The following is a 15481-nucleotide window of genomic DNA, read 5'->3' on the forward strand; positions in this document are numbered from 1 at the left end:
ATATGTATATGTATAACTGATTCACTTTGTTATAAAGTAGAAACTAACACACCATTGTAAAGCAATTATACTCCAATAAAGATGTTAAAAAATAAATTAATTAATTAAAAAAAAAAAAAAGACATTCTGATCAGTTGGGGAAAAAGTAAGATGTAGAATCGAAGTGAAGCCAATAACTCCAATAATAGCAAAGCCTTCCCTGAATGCTTTCTGTGTGCCAGGCAGTATTCTAAGCCCTCATTTGATTCTCACAACCACCCTGGGATGTAAGTATTTTTAACTCATTTTTGTCAGATGAGGGAACTGAGGAACAGAGACAACTAGCCCAAGATTACTTAATGCTCTAAACTACCAAGTGATACTGTCTTTCACTTTCAAAATTATCTGCTGTGATTTGTTTATAACATTGTATTTGTCCATTATTCCTTTAGGAGAGAAAGAGCAAAAGAAAGGTAGGCAGCTTGATAACATTAAACATAATTAACCCACAGGTCAACTTGACTTTGGTCTAGCAAATAATTGTATGGATTTTTGGAGTCAGCTATAGGTAGGTGCATACCTAGGCTTCACCACTTAGTAGCCTGGCAGGCTAGCTTCTCAGCCTTAGTATCCAGATGTGTACAATGGATTGAATAATAGTTACCCGCCTTCTAGACTACCCACTTTCCTTTAGGTTCTCATCCCACCCACCCTGTACCTGCCTACACCTGCCTGCATATTTTGGATACTTTCTTCCCTCTTGATGGAGAAGAAAGGGCTGGATAAACTCATTCAGATAACATTTTAGTTGCATGATGCCTTTCCGAGGGGTATTGACACGATAACATAGAACCCAACTAGAAACAAAAATGCTTACACCAAAGGCACCGTTGATTATGAAATATTGTGGGAACGAGATCCTTTCAGCAACTACACCCTGATTTGCACCTCTCTTTGTCATTTGCATTTTCTACCTAAGGCTTAACTGTAGTTTTTCTACATTAGTCACAGATATAACACATTACAGAGACGTAGAAACGAGGGGGAAAAAGTGAGAGACTTTGTAGAACACTCCCCATACTTGCATGGCCTCCCCATAAGCGTGCTGAGTCTTGGCTCAAAAGGGTGATACGGCCCAAATAAGGTCTCTCACATTTTTCAATTGGTTTTCCCTTCAGAGGCTGTTTTATGGGAAAAAATAAAAGGCTGCCCATTTATGTTTTTCCAGCTTTATTGAGATATACTTGACATAGTAATATTACACTGATATATCGCAAAATGATCACCACCATAGTGTTAGCTAACACCTGCATCACGTCACCTAATTACTATTTCTTTTTTATGGTGAGAATATTTAAGGTCTACTCTCTTAGCAACTTTCAAGTATATAGTACAGTATTATTAACTATAACCACCAAGTTGTACTTTTTAGATTCCTAGAACCGATTCATCTTGTAACTGGATGTTTGCACTCTTTAACCAACATCTCCCCTTTCCCTCCACCCCCAGCCTCTGGTAACTACCATTCTAGTCTCTATTTCTATGAGTTCATCTGTTTCAGATTCCATATATAAGTGATATCATGCAGTATTTGTCTTTCTGTGTGTGACTTATTTCACTTAATGCCCTCAAGTTCCACCCATGTTGTCACAAATGTCAGGATGTCTTTTCTCATGGCTGAATAATATTTCACTATATATATAAAATCTCACATCTTCTTTATTCATTCATCCATTGACAGACACTTAGCACTTAGGTTGTTTTCATATCTTGGCTATTGTAATTAATGCTGCAATGAACATAGGAGTACAGGTATCTCTTCAAGATTCTGCTTTCATTTCCTTAGGATATATACCCAGAAGTGGGATTGCTGGATCATATGATAGTCCTATTTTTAATTTTTGAGGTACCTCCATAGTGTTTTCCATAGTGACTGCACTAACTTACATTTCCACCTACTGTGCACAAGGGTTCCTTTTTTCCACATCCTTGCCAACACTTGTTATTTCTTGTCTTTTAGATGATAGTCATCCTCACAGGTGTGAAGCAATATCTCACTGTGGTTTTAATTTGCATTTTTCTGATGATTAGTGATATTGAGTACCTTTTCATATACCTGTTGGTCATTTGTATCTCTTCTTTGGAAAATGTCTATTCAGTTCCTCTGCCCAGTTTTTAATCATTTTTTGTTTCTTTTTTTTGCTATTGAGTTGTGTGAGCTCTTTTTATATTTTGACTATTAACGCCTTATCTGGTATTTGATTTGCAAATACTTTCTCCCGTTTCATAGGTTGCTTTTGCCCTTAATTTTAGAGACCATCCTTGAATGGGATGTTAAATGGTTTAATCTCATAGAAAAACCTGCTGCCCTCATGGCAGACTTTGGATTGAGAGGTAAACAACTATTAGTTCAGAACAGACCCACATCAGTTCACTGGCTCAAATACCTGCTTCTAGCCACCAAGGATCTGAAACTTTCCTTGAGCTATATTCAGGCTACAACTTGATAAACACTAGGAAAAAAATACTACATAGTGTTTCTTGTGTAGATAGTGAATTTACTTGTATGTCCCAGCTGTTCTATTGAGGCCATAGGGTTTGGCAACTCTCTGAGAATGGTGGTATTTTGGAAGTGGAAAATATGAATTTGGAGGAGAGCCATCCGCTCCCAGTAAACACACACACACACACACACACACACACACACACACACACACACACACGGGTCTCTATCTCTTTGACTTGAATTTTCAGGGAATATTAACATGGAACCTGGAGGTTACAGTAGGGACTTGGGTTTAGATTCAGAGACAGATGAGGAATCAAAGAAAGATTTTCAGCCTTGTACAAACCTCTTGACTTACCTTGTTTTAGAGAACAGACACAGGAAGGTAGGATAAGAAGCAGGGAGACCAGACAGAGGAGGACTGCTGCAATAAACAGATGAATGACGGCTACAGTTTGGATCAAGGTCGGTGAATCTTGAGAGAGAATGGATTCTGGATAGACATATATAAGTAGCCCCAAAGGAGGCAGTGACAGGATGAATATAGTACTTGAAAGAAAGAGGAGCCAGAGATAACTGCAGAGTATGGGGTACTCTTTTCTTTGAGAAAACAGGGTTTCATTGCTTTCTTGATTATCATTAGACGGCACTTAGTGGCACATTGCTACCTGTAAATTGTCAAAATGGGTTAAATCTAGAGAAAAACTATTCCATAGTTTTTTAAGGACCATGCTTCTGTACCGATTGAGTCCCCTACTGCAAAATGGGCTGGGGTTCTGCATTTCTATCCTGGCGCTGATAGTATCTCACTCTGTTACCTTGGACAAGTCACGTCAGCTTTCTGGATCTCATTCCGTTTCTTTTGCAAAAGTAAAATGGCTTTACCAGGTTATCTGAGGTCCATTTCAGTTCAACATTCTATTAATTCTTTGTGCCTATTACCTGATGAGGCAAACAGCTCACTCTTCCTATGTAATTGAGATTAATTGTAAAAATGTCACACAGAAGATTGTCAAATGACTTTCTGTCACAATGAGTTTGGGAAGTATTTTATTTCAGAAATGAAAGCAGAATTATTTTAAAGCATTACCAGTCCGTAAATTGTAGACATTTCTAAAGGTCAGAATATTGAGCCTCAGAAATAAGTGTTTACAAATACGATAATTGTTTGAATAAATTGCAATTTTTGCTTCCCCCCAAGAAAGACTTTCCTGTTGGTCTTTTTAGCCTAATTGTAAACCATCAAGAAGAAATGTTAATTAAAACCAGAGGCATTAGTTTTTTTCTCAGTGTTTAAGAGTTTAAAAAAATCACTCCAAATTCATTGATAGATTCCCCAGTTTGCATTCTTCATTAACTTAGCTCTATAATATTTATTTATTAGACATCAATCAAGGATTTACACTTTCTGAGCACAAAGGTTGTATTTTATGATCAAAGTCAGCCTTCAATGAGTAATTTCAAAATAGTAGAATTTTTTTTTTATCCTCCTGCTCAAAGATCTAATCTCCTATTTGCCAAGGAACTATTTTTTTTTATAAATTATTCTATAGGTTGGCTGTTTAAAAGCTATTAATTCTTTCACTCACCCAATATATTATACTATGTGCCAGGCCCTATTTTATGTAGTAGGGATAGAACTGCAAACAAAGTCCCTAGGCCTCTGGAACTTTGCTATAGTCTATTTCATGTTCACCTTCTACGTGTCAAATGAACAAACTTAGGAGAACCTAGGGTACGATATTGTCTCTAGGTGTTTAGAATTATAATTCTTAAACAGATGTTGCTGCCTCATATGTTTAAATCCAATTATTGACTACTATTTGTCATTCTTCCTTCTTTAACTTTCAGTACGCTTAACTCTGAGTACCCTTACATAACACTGCTAAGTAAGCTGAAATTTTTAGTTAGTTTTTCATAGACAATGGATCTTTCAACTAGGCCAGTGGACCTTGTGCATTTCAATAAATAAAGGTACCATGGTTAAGAGTAAAGAAATTGGATTGAGAATCAAAAGTTTAAGCTCTGGACCTGTCATGTACTGTGGACTCAAGCAGTTTACTTAACTTGTCTGAGCTGAGGCCTCATTTGTAAAATGGGTACCTCTTGAAGTTTTCTTAAGGTTCTAGTGAAATGATGTATCCTATTATTCTAAACTCTAAAAGGGCATCCTGTCATGCTAATGTCTAAAACACTGATTCTTAGTTTTAAAAGTAGCAACCAAATTTGTTGTAGACCTATAACAGAATACATACACATTAAAGAGAATAAAAATAAATAGCTTTTAATTAACTTGAAAATTTTAATCATCACATTATTTTGTTCATCAAATATATCGGGTCAGAGAACTTTCCAAGACATATCAATTCATTTCCGTTTTCTTTAACTTGGAATGGGCAAATCAGAACAGCACACTCAAAACAGAGCGTGACAGAAAAGAAAATGTATTTACCTCTGTTTATCTAAAAGAGGATGAACAAGGATAATTTGTTTTAAAATGAGAGTTTTATGCATTTCAAATAGCACAAATGGCTTGTGGACACACTTTTCTCATTTCTAGTGTGATATTACCCTTCAGAGATTTACTGAAAGTGACATAGGTGTTCCACAGGTACTATTGATTACTCATCAGGATGTATTAGGCTCAATGAGATAATAAAATAAGGTACTCATTGAGAGATTTTAGAGTCTCAATAGAGAATGGAAAATGAACGGCACTATCCCTGCAGATAAGTTAAAATGGTCTTTGAGCTTTCCACAGTAAATTTGAAGACTCCAATGGGCAGAATAAAATAACGGCAATGCCCGGGGTGGAATGAAGCACAGGTTACATACTAAGACCGTATCAGTCATCTCAAGCAGAACAAGCCATCATTTTTAGCTGAGCGTTAGCCTCGTATTTTACTCTCTTTGTCTCTAAGAATGTCGTAGTTCTACTGTCTTACTAGGGAAAGTGTTTTATTTTAGAATATATACTTTAAATATTTGCAGGGAAGCATTTTATCTTTAACTATTTAACATTCCTCATAAATAGTAAAAAACTTCAAGGACATATCACAGACACTGGTGCCTGAAAGAAGAAAAAAAAATTTAAATGGATGGAGCACATTATTAAATAGTGTTTCTTATTATAAAAGAAGTTGGTACCTAGTCATGTGATTCACATGTGAAAATAATTTATTAAGTGTTCATGTTTGCTTGATGAAGTACTAGACATAGCCTTTATGGATCAGGAAATAGGAATATGCAGCAGGAAACAGACTAGCATAGATCAACATTGAGGTGACGTTCAGAAACTGAATGAAGGAAAAACAAAACCAATACAAATATCCTACATGGTTGTTTTACATTATACCACCAGGTAAATAAATTAATCAAATGGTAACAGTCTCATATAGAAACCAAATAAATGTATTTGGGGAAAGTTTCAGCTCATAAATTGGTATGTGATGTATGTCTCACACAAACACCTCTGAAGCTGTTCCTTTCTTCCATGCACTAGCAATTGAATGCTCAGTGGCTGCATTTGGCAAATTGCTTGTCTCATGCAGCCTTCTACCAATTTTGAGTAAGAAGAAGAGCAAAATTAGAACTCAACTGTTATGCCATTGACAAAATAATAAATAGGAACCCACCAAAAATGTGATTAAAGAACAAAGGCATGAGCAATCCAGTTCTGAAGATGTTCATCCTCACCACGCGTAAATCTAGTTTAATATTTCAAAGAATAAATACAGACAGGAGAGCGAGGTGAAAATAGTTGTCAAACCGCAGCACAACAATCTACATGCAAAAAGGAGAAGGGGTAGTTATTTTAAGAATGTCTTATTATTGCATTTGATAATATAGACTCATTCAAACTTCTTTCCTCAATAAATCTTAAATTAATATTTGCTTTATTTCCTCAAAGGGCAAATAGAAGACCATCAGATAATATGTCCTAAAACACAAGAGTAGATAAATTTGTAAATTCACTGTAGTGGATGTTGAGGTCCACTCAATAGACCCCCCTTTAGAAACAATGCACTAGTTCCCTCCACAGCTGGGGGTGTTCCTGGCTCACAACCCTCCCAAGAATTGCCTTCTGCCAAAGGGAGCTTTGTCTCCACAACAGGTGGGGGAGTAAAAGGGAACAAAAACTGAGCACCCTTGCCTCAATTTGGGAAATCTCTTAAGGGGAACACCAACTCCAGAGCTCCCCAGGGAACCAGGTCAGTCCTCTGTGGTCACCCTTTCACAGTCTGTCTATTTCCTCTGCTCAGTCCTGCTTGCTTACCTCTCTTTTGGTTGTTGTTCTGAAGAGCGCTGCTCAATACACCACATGCAGGCAAGTGTCAGTCTCAGAGTCTGCCTCCTAGGGCATTGACCTTGGCACTGGCCTCCTCCCTAATTAATTATAATTTGAAACTGCGTACACTCTAACAGGAAACTGGAAAATCTCTGCATTTTCTCATTACTTTACCATCATTTTATTAAATTACTGTGCTCATTTGTCTCAAAACATACTGCTTCCCTTTTATTCATCTTTCACAGTCTTGATCAAATTCTGATCACATCAAGAATGCAGGATGCTGACTTTTTCTTTTCTAAATGCATGATTTAATAAGGACAGAAAATTTTGAAAGGTCACTGAGTCCAGTTTTAGTTCTAGTTTTCAAAAGCCAATAGACTATGAACATTCTATTCAGTCCTCCATTAGCATTAGTTGTCCCTATTCAAGATGTCCCTGTCTGACAGTTCATTCAGATTTATATTCCCAGACATGGGCTACTATGAAAATTGAATTTAAAAGAAATAAACCAGGAGTTATATCAGGAGCACTGCCAATTCTATTAGGTACAATCTGTATTTTTAAAAACAACTTAAATATACCAATAAAATGATTACCCACTATCTACTCATGTTTACTATCTAGTATATATCACACTAAGTACTTTTCCCATATTGTCCCTAAACCTCACCACATACTACGAGATAAATATTATCAGTATTATACAAGGAAAGAGAAATAAGGTTCATGACTATTAAGTAACTAGGCCAAGATTGCATGTTTCATTAGTGGTAGTTTTGAAGCCCATTGGCCAAAGGCTACCAAGGATACATCTGTAGTAATACAATGCCAAGTTTATTTAGCTTGATGTAGCAAGGGAGGATACTCCACAGGCAAACCTTGGGAGTTTCTCAATCTGAGGAAATAATGACAAGCTTTTACGGGGTATTGGGGCTTGGTTTGAGTGGTTTTAAAATGAGCTGTACACACAATGTTCACTGCAGCACTGTTTACAATAGCCAGGACATGGAAGCAACCTAAGTGTCCATTGACAGATGAATGGATAACGAAGATGTGGCACTTATATACAATGGAATATTACTCAGCCATAAAAAGAAATGAAATTGAGTTATTTGCAGCAAGGTGGATGGACCTAGAGTCTTTCATACAGAGTAAAGTAAGTCAGAAAAACAAATACTGTATGCTAACACATATATATGGAATCTAAGGAAAAAAAAAGGTTCTGAAGAACCTAGGGGCAGGACAGGAATAAAGACGCAGACATAGAGAATGGACTTGAGGACACAGGGAGGGGGAAGGGGAAGCTGGGACAAAGTGAGAGAGTGGCATGGACATATATACACTACCAAATGTAAAATAGATAGCTAGTGGGAAGCAGCTGCATAGCACAGGGAGATCAGCTTGGTGCTTTGTGTCCACCTAGAGGGGTGGGATAGGGAGGGTGGTAGGGAGATGCAAGAGGGAGGAGATATGGGGATGTATGTATATGTATAGCTGATTCACTTTGTTATACAGCAGAAACTAACACACCATTGTAAAGCAATTATACTCCAATAAAGATGTTAAAAAAAAAAAAAAGTAGCCTGAAGCCAACCTAAGAAAACATCTATTCCTGGGTTCCATGCCAGACTTACTTAATCAGAATCTTTGGGAATGGGCTCTAGAACCAGCATTTTAAATATGTATATCAGATCATCCCAATGCACTCCAAAGTTTAAAAACCACTACTCTACAATATGACAGCAAGGAAACAGCCAAGAGGAAAACATTTTAAAGCTACAGACATATAATTGATATAAAAATATTGAAAATAAATTAGGATTTTGATTTTTTCCTACATATTTTTATTTCCTAGGAGTGTACAAAGGATTTTAGACTGTTTGTTTCCCCTTTCATTTGAGTCTTAAACATTTTAAAATTAAATGTTAAAGATGTTAAGGGTATGAATGTCTATCAATTGAAAACTTTCCCAACGTTGCCAAATAATAAATGATCTCTATAATAGTAAAGGGAAAAAAAAAAAAAGTTGAACTGTACAAAACAGTATCAGTTGAGACTGGTAGGTTGAGGGAAGCAGGAGGTATTTACTGATTGGTTGTGGGCTCTTAGTAGAGATATTTTAACCACAGGGAAATGTTTCCTGTAGTTTTCCTTGGTCCATAAGTCTGCCATTGTGATATATGAGCTAATACCCATTAGAGGGCCCATCAAGCAGTTTCTCAGTTGACTTAAAACCCATGGCAGTGATCTGAAAGCCGCCAATGGATATGAGCCCCTTTTACCTATTCAACTCTATCATGCTACCTTCAACCTGGGCAGATAAGAATGTAACTTTTCCCTCTTCAGGACTGGATATTATTTACCACAGTTAGATATACTGACCAGCAGTTTATTTATTTATTTTTTATTATTTATTTGTTTATTTGGCTGCTTTGGGTCTTAGTTGTGGCCCACGGGATCTTCGTTGCAGCATGCGGGATCTTTTGTTGCGGCATGCAGGCTCTTTGTTGCAGTGTGCGGGCTCCAGAGCTCACGGGCTCAGGAGTTGCAGCGTATGGGCTCTCTAGTTGTGGTGCATGGGCTCCAGAGCACACAGGCTCAGTAGATGCAGTGTGCAGGCTTAAGTTGCCCTGCGGCATGTGGGATCTTAGTTGCCTGACCAGGGATCGAACCCGCGTCCCCTATATTGGAAGGCGGATTCTTAAGCACTGGACAACCAGGGAAATCTCTGACCAGCAGTTTAAAAAAAAAGTACATTTTGGAGTAGACAGGAGAAAATACTATAGAACTATGGAAGGACATGAAAACAAGGATAAGAAGTTGATTTTTAATATCATATATAATTAGGAATTATTGAAAGGTTTTAAGGTAGAAAACGATATCATGAAAGTATTAGTGGAATGAATTTGGGAAGATATCAAACCCATACATGGGGATTAGGCAAAGATTTTACAATAGATTTTTTTAAATGGTAGATATTACAGAGTTCTGATATTAATTTTACTTGAGCAATACAGTAGTTGAAAATGGTTCTAATGTCTTGAATCTAACTGAACAGTCAGTGTTAGCTCTTTTCTAAAGAGGAAAGTCAAGTTGATCTGCTTTAGAGCCACTGATTTTGAAGGACATATACACTGACACGTCTGCCCTTCTCAGTTTCTCCTAGACGTTGTAAAGCAGAACATGAGTGATTTTGCATGCTCATTATAACATTAGATAGTTTTGATTTACTGTGCAAGTGGTGAGACATTCATTTCCACAATTCATCACTGTGGCCACTGCAAAAAGACAGTGCATCCCGTTCTGGAGTTAAATCTGGTGACATGGCTTGACAAAGATGATTTTCAAACATATAAGGTAATTGTGCTAAAGTCAGGATGACTTACTTAGGAGACGTTATGGTTACCTATTGCCCTGGTAAACTGCCCTACAGGTTAGTGGGTGAAAAAAACAACTACTTTAATATATCTTCTGCTTTGGGGGTCAGGAATTCAGGTAGGGCTCATCTGGACAGTTCTTCTGCCCCCTGTGGAAATGATTTGGATCTCTGGGTGGTATTCAGCTGTTGGCTGAGCCGAACTGGGGAGTCTGAGGCTGTTTCACTTATATGCCTTATGTCTTGGTGGGGATTGCTGGAGGGCTGGGCTCAGCTGGGCTTCTCTTCCTTTCTTTTGTCATGAAATGTTAGGGCCTCACCATATGATATCTTTAGCTAGGTAGTTGGACTACTTATGTGGACGTTTGGGGCTCCCAGAGACCACGGTGGAAGCTGCCCACATTCTTAAAAGCTAAGCCCAGAACTGGAATAGTTTCACTGTGCCAAACTCTGTTGGTCAGTTGTCGTCGGCCAGCCCATACTAAGGGGCAGGGTTGCGAGACCCCAGTTCTTAATGGGAAGAGGGCCAAAGCATTTTTGGTCATATTTAGTTGGCCATGGCAGAGTGAGAAGTTGGGTGAGACCTCCACCCACTGCTGCTTCCAACCTGGCAGGTCCTCTCCCTGCACAAGCAGCGTCCACCTGCTCACCACCTTCTGACACATCAACCCTGAAGGAACCAGTGATGCTAGAAAGGCCATCCTTACTGAGCGGTACCCATCCTGAAGCCTTTAGTATTTTTGGTGAAAATATATTATTTGACCTTATCATGGAAAAATGTAGCTTGTAAACAATGTAGAGTGCTCACATTTACCAACTCTCAAAACAACTAAATTGACTTATAATATAGACAGTTGGAACTAGTGGAAATGTCTGGGATAGCAATATGTATTTAAATAGTATGTGAACTCTGCTTTTAATTTTTGTAGATCAGATAACCAATATATATTTCAATTTTATTTAGATAACTTTTACCAACCTCAATTTTAAAAAGAAATTGGATTCTTGAATGAGATTTTTTTAAAACAGGCAACATTTTTTGGAATATTTTTACTTAAAGATATCTCTAAATCTAGAATCCTATATGGGCAGTGTGCTCATTTAAACAAAATTTTATATATATATTATATATATATATAGTATATATATGGTGACTAATTGAAATAACAAGTAAATAACACGTGTTCTTATTTTCAATCAAGAATTCATTAACAAGGACATTAGTTTAAATGACAAACATGTTAAAAACAATAAATTTAGAGTTGCTGGTTTGTAAACATGTCACAAAGTTAAATTGTTAATTCTAATCTGTATAATTGAAAGTGAATCACAGTTAGAATACTGTTATTTAAAGGCTGTCATTGCTTTCATTTTAAGAAACATGTGTTTTTATGAATTATCTGTATTCATTGAACATAAAAATACCACAGATTAAAATATGAAGTCCAACTGGAATTGAAATACTTTCCTTTTTTCATAATTATTAGAGGTCTACATGCATGTTTGTAATACTGTATACTTCTTCCCTGTGTATGAGAAAATAATCTCTCTCCTGCATACATCCTATAGTTACCCAATTTTCAGAAAATGATTGTGAGAGAAACATTTTCAACAACTTTTTTCAAGTTAAGTGGTAAAAAGATAAGTTATATATATGTGGTCTTTAAAATAATTGTTGTATACAAATTATCATTTATCCTCTGGCATAGATGTTATAAAGAAAAAAAATAGAAGTTTCTGATAAATAGTCACAGAAATTCACTATTTTTACTACAATCTTTGGGTAGACGATACACATATTCAAAAATGTATTTGTTTGTCTTACCAGTTAGATATGAAACAACTGTGTATCTACCACTGTTTCTCAAACTAATTAAATAGAATTAGTGTTAGTATTTAATGAGATTTATGCATCCCCTTAATTCACTTGATAAACATTAATTGAGCTCCTACCCTTATCAGTCTCTTCTAGGAGTATAATGATGAACAAGACAGAATTAACCCCCATTGTCCCGAAGCTCATATTGTTCTAGAGGGAGCAGACAATAAAATAATAAATAAAATAAATACATATAATTTGAGAGAGTAATTAGTGCCATAAAATTTAATTCAGACAAAAAGAGAAAGCTAAGTAGGTGGGCAGTGACCCTGTTTTAGATCATGTGGTCAATCAAGTCCTTTCTATGGAGGTGACATTTGACAGTGCTATATACATGGAGAGAGTGGACTATGCATGATCCTGCCCTCCCCCAGTATTCTATCTCTCCTTCCCTGCCTAAGTTCTTTAATGGCACTAATTAATATCATATATCTATAAATATATATCATAATATTGTGTATAAAATGATTTTATTGTCTGCTCCCTTGAAGAGAATGTGAACTTCAAAACTTAAGGATGGCAGACGCTAAGTCAGTCTTATCCATCATTATATTTCCAGAGGGAGTGTTATAAATATATCTAGTTCTACAGATGAGGCAGCAAGGACTCTTTAGTGATCAGGTGTCTTAACCAAAATCATACAACCTAGTAAATAGGATGAGGAGGTAGAAGGAAGAAAGTGAACACATGCTGAGTGTTAATACGTGCCAGACATCACGGTGGGTACTTTATGTATATTATCTAATTTAATCCTTAAAGCAACTGTCGTAGGCTGAATGTTGGCCTCCAAAATATCCACATCCTAATCCTCAGAACTTGTAAATGATACCTGATAACAAAAAGACACCTTATACATGCGATTTAGCTAAGGATCTTGAGATGAGGAGACTAAGTTGGATCATCCAGATGGGCTGTAGTCCGTCTCTTAAGGGGTCTTAAAAGACGGAAGCAGGAGATCAGAGAGGAGGCAGATATTACTTCAGAAGCAAGAGGTTGCAGTGATGTGAGGCCAATGAATGCAGCTGACCTCTAGAAGCAAGAAAAGGCAAACAAATGAATACTCCCCTAGAGCCTCTAGAAGGAACAAGCCCTGTCAACACCATGACTTTAGCCCAGGGAAACTGATTTGAGACTTCTGGCCTCCAAAGCTGTAAGAGAATAAATTTGCATTGCTTTAAGCCACCGAATTTGAGGTAGTTTCTTATAGCGCTCATAGGACATTAATACAGCAGCCCAGCTGGGGAGCTCAGGTAAAGGTTAGGTAACTTGTCCGATATCACAACACCTCGGTAACAGAAAGTTAAGTGTTCTGTTTCTGTGCTCTCAGATGGTGCTCCAGAGTTTCTCATTGTAGGCAGAAATTGCTCCCCTGTTTTAGAGTGTCAAGTAGTTACAAGTAATTCTTACAGTACTTAAAAAAAGATGGCACAGTAAGTCTTTGGTTTTGTTTTGCTGGGGTTTTTTGATGGGAAAATATTTATTCGTTGTAGGTTTTCACAAACTCAGCATCAAATACACTTCTTCCATATCAGAGACCACCTGCTCCAGAGGACCAGCAGCCCTTCATGAATTAGACCTCCAGTAGCACTCGTCAACCCAGAAGTGCTCTGCTTCCTTCTCTGCAAAACGGACCTAACACTTTCAACAAGGTAATTCTAAGAAGATTGTGCAGCAATAACAGTGCTTACTGGGGTATGAGATCATTCCAAAGTCTAGTACTGTAGGCTTAGAATGATTGAGTATCTGTATTAGTGGGGTGAAATAGCTGAAAATTCTGTGACGATAATTCTTTTTTTTTTTTAACATCTTTATTGGAGTATAATTTCTTTACAATGGTGTGTTAGTTTCTGCTTTATAACAAAGTGAATCAGCTATACATATACATATATCCCCATATCTCCTCCCTCTTGCGTCTCCCTCCCACCCTCCCTATCCCACCCCTCTAGGTGGTCACAAAGCACCGAGCTGATCTCCCTTGCTATGTGGCTGCTTCCCACTAGCTATCGGGTTTACATTTGGTAGTATATATAATGTGACGATAATTCTTTAGAGGAGGTCATCAAGCAGATGCACAGCACCCAGTCCTCTTTTCTGGAGGTAAGTGAGGGCAGTGACCGTAGTCCATGCGGCTTATTTTTAGTGCGTCATCCTCAAATCAGATCCCTTGCCTTAAATGGACTTGCCTCCCCTCTGACCCTTCCTTGTTGCTTTGATAAAATAGAAGGCACTGTGCCATATGCTTCTTCATATTCGCTTAACACAGTTCTGTTGACCTTCACGCTCACATCCCATTCAGCCTAAATAAGGTCTAGAAGAGTTTATGGAGACAGGGAATTCATCTGGGTTGTTGAGCTAGGAGCTCAGAAGAGAATACTGGGACATGGAGGCTCTTTCCCTCCCAAGGTAAGGTGACCTAAGAAAAGCGTACAGAGACTGGCGGTGTCTTTAAGAAAAGCAGACTACGGCACACCATGGTTGAATGCTTTAAGAGGCATGGAACCTCAGCCTCATCTTGCAACTTCCCTTGTAGTTGAACATGAGACATTGCTTAATTGAATCCGGGCAGAGTGGAAGCATTCATGTACATGAAGACTTAGGCCTATTTATTGCCTGGAGTCTTCTGTGGGTAGGAGAAAGGGTAGAACAGTACACCATTGCAGAGAGACCTGAGGGGGTGAAGTGGCTTGCATTCCTGCTATTGGAAATGACAAGGATTCATAGGCCAATGGATGCAGAATAGAGTAGCCCAGCTCGAGTCTTCTTAAATGCGCCCTGTGAAAGAGGGAAGCTGCCAGCAAGAGTCCCCAGAGCCTAGCATCCACACTACAATCCTATGCATTGTGGAGATCCCCCCCGGCCCTCTGAAAAACCCACACATATGCCCTAAGAGAGCGAACATATAGGAATGCTGTCATGAAAGACAACAAAGGCCTGACTACAAAAATATGAGGAAAGACTGTTGCCCCTCTTCCTCCAATTCCCCCTTTCTCACCTCAGTACAAGAGGAAGCAGAAAAGGAAGGAGGAGAAGGATGAAGGAAAGTGAAAGATAAGTAAAAATGCCCTTTCTCACAGGAAGACTTTGAGCCATGGGCCAGTCTTGAGTTGTGGAGAAGAAACAAGCTTTGAATAGAATTAGAGATTGAATCTCTGATTTAGACTAGATTGATCTTTTGAATAAAGTTGACTGAGAGTGAGTCATAATGATTGAAGAGGAAATAGAAGTGACTTGGAAGTTATGAGATTTGTATAATGTTCCATCAGGGAGCAGGGAAGGATCAAAAAGGAATGATAAGTGGAATAGTTGCTTAAAAATAAAGAGACTTCCAGAACACATTTCCATCAAATTTAGTTCACTCCGTAAACCAGTTAATCTCGTAAGATGTGGGATGGAACAGTTAGGACTTGAGACCAGACCTCCCATATTACTTTCAGGTTTTCTATATTACAG

The 15481-nt window shown here is 37.8% G+C and overlaps 1 protein-coding gene across 1 annotated transcript in view; it reads left to right on the forward strand.

Annotated features, from left to right (window-relative positions):
* DGKB (diacylglycerol kinase beta) overlaps window positions 1–15481 on the forward strand; it is a 925979-nt gene that overhangs the window by 142708 nt on the left and 767790 nt on the right. The window contains exon 4 of the mRNA XM_082472689.1: window positions 13522–13680. The gene's annotated coding sequence lies outside the window, so the exon portion shown is untranslated. The remainder of the gene's footprint in view (window positions 1–13521; window positions 13681–15481) is intronic.

This window comes from Balaenoptera physalus (genome assembly GCF_965194825.1).
Source record: "Balaenoptera physalus genome assembly, chromosome: 8".
Taxonomy (NCBI): domain Eukaryota; kingdom Metazoa; phylum Chordata; class Mammalia; order Artiodactyla; family Balaenopteridae; genus Balaenoptera; species Balaenoptera physalus.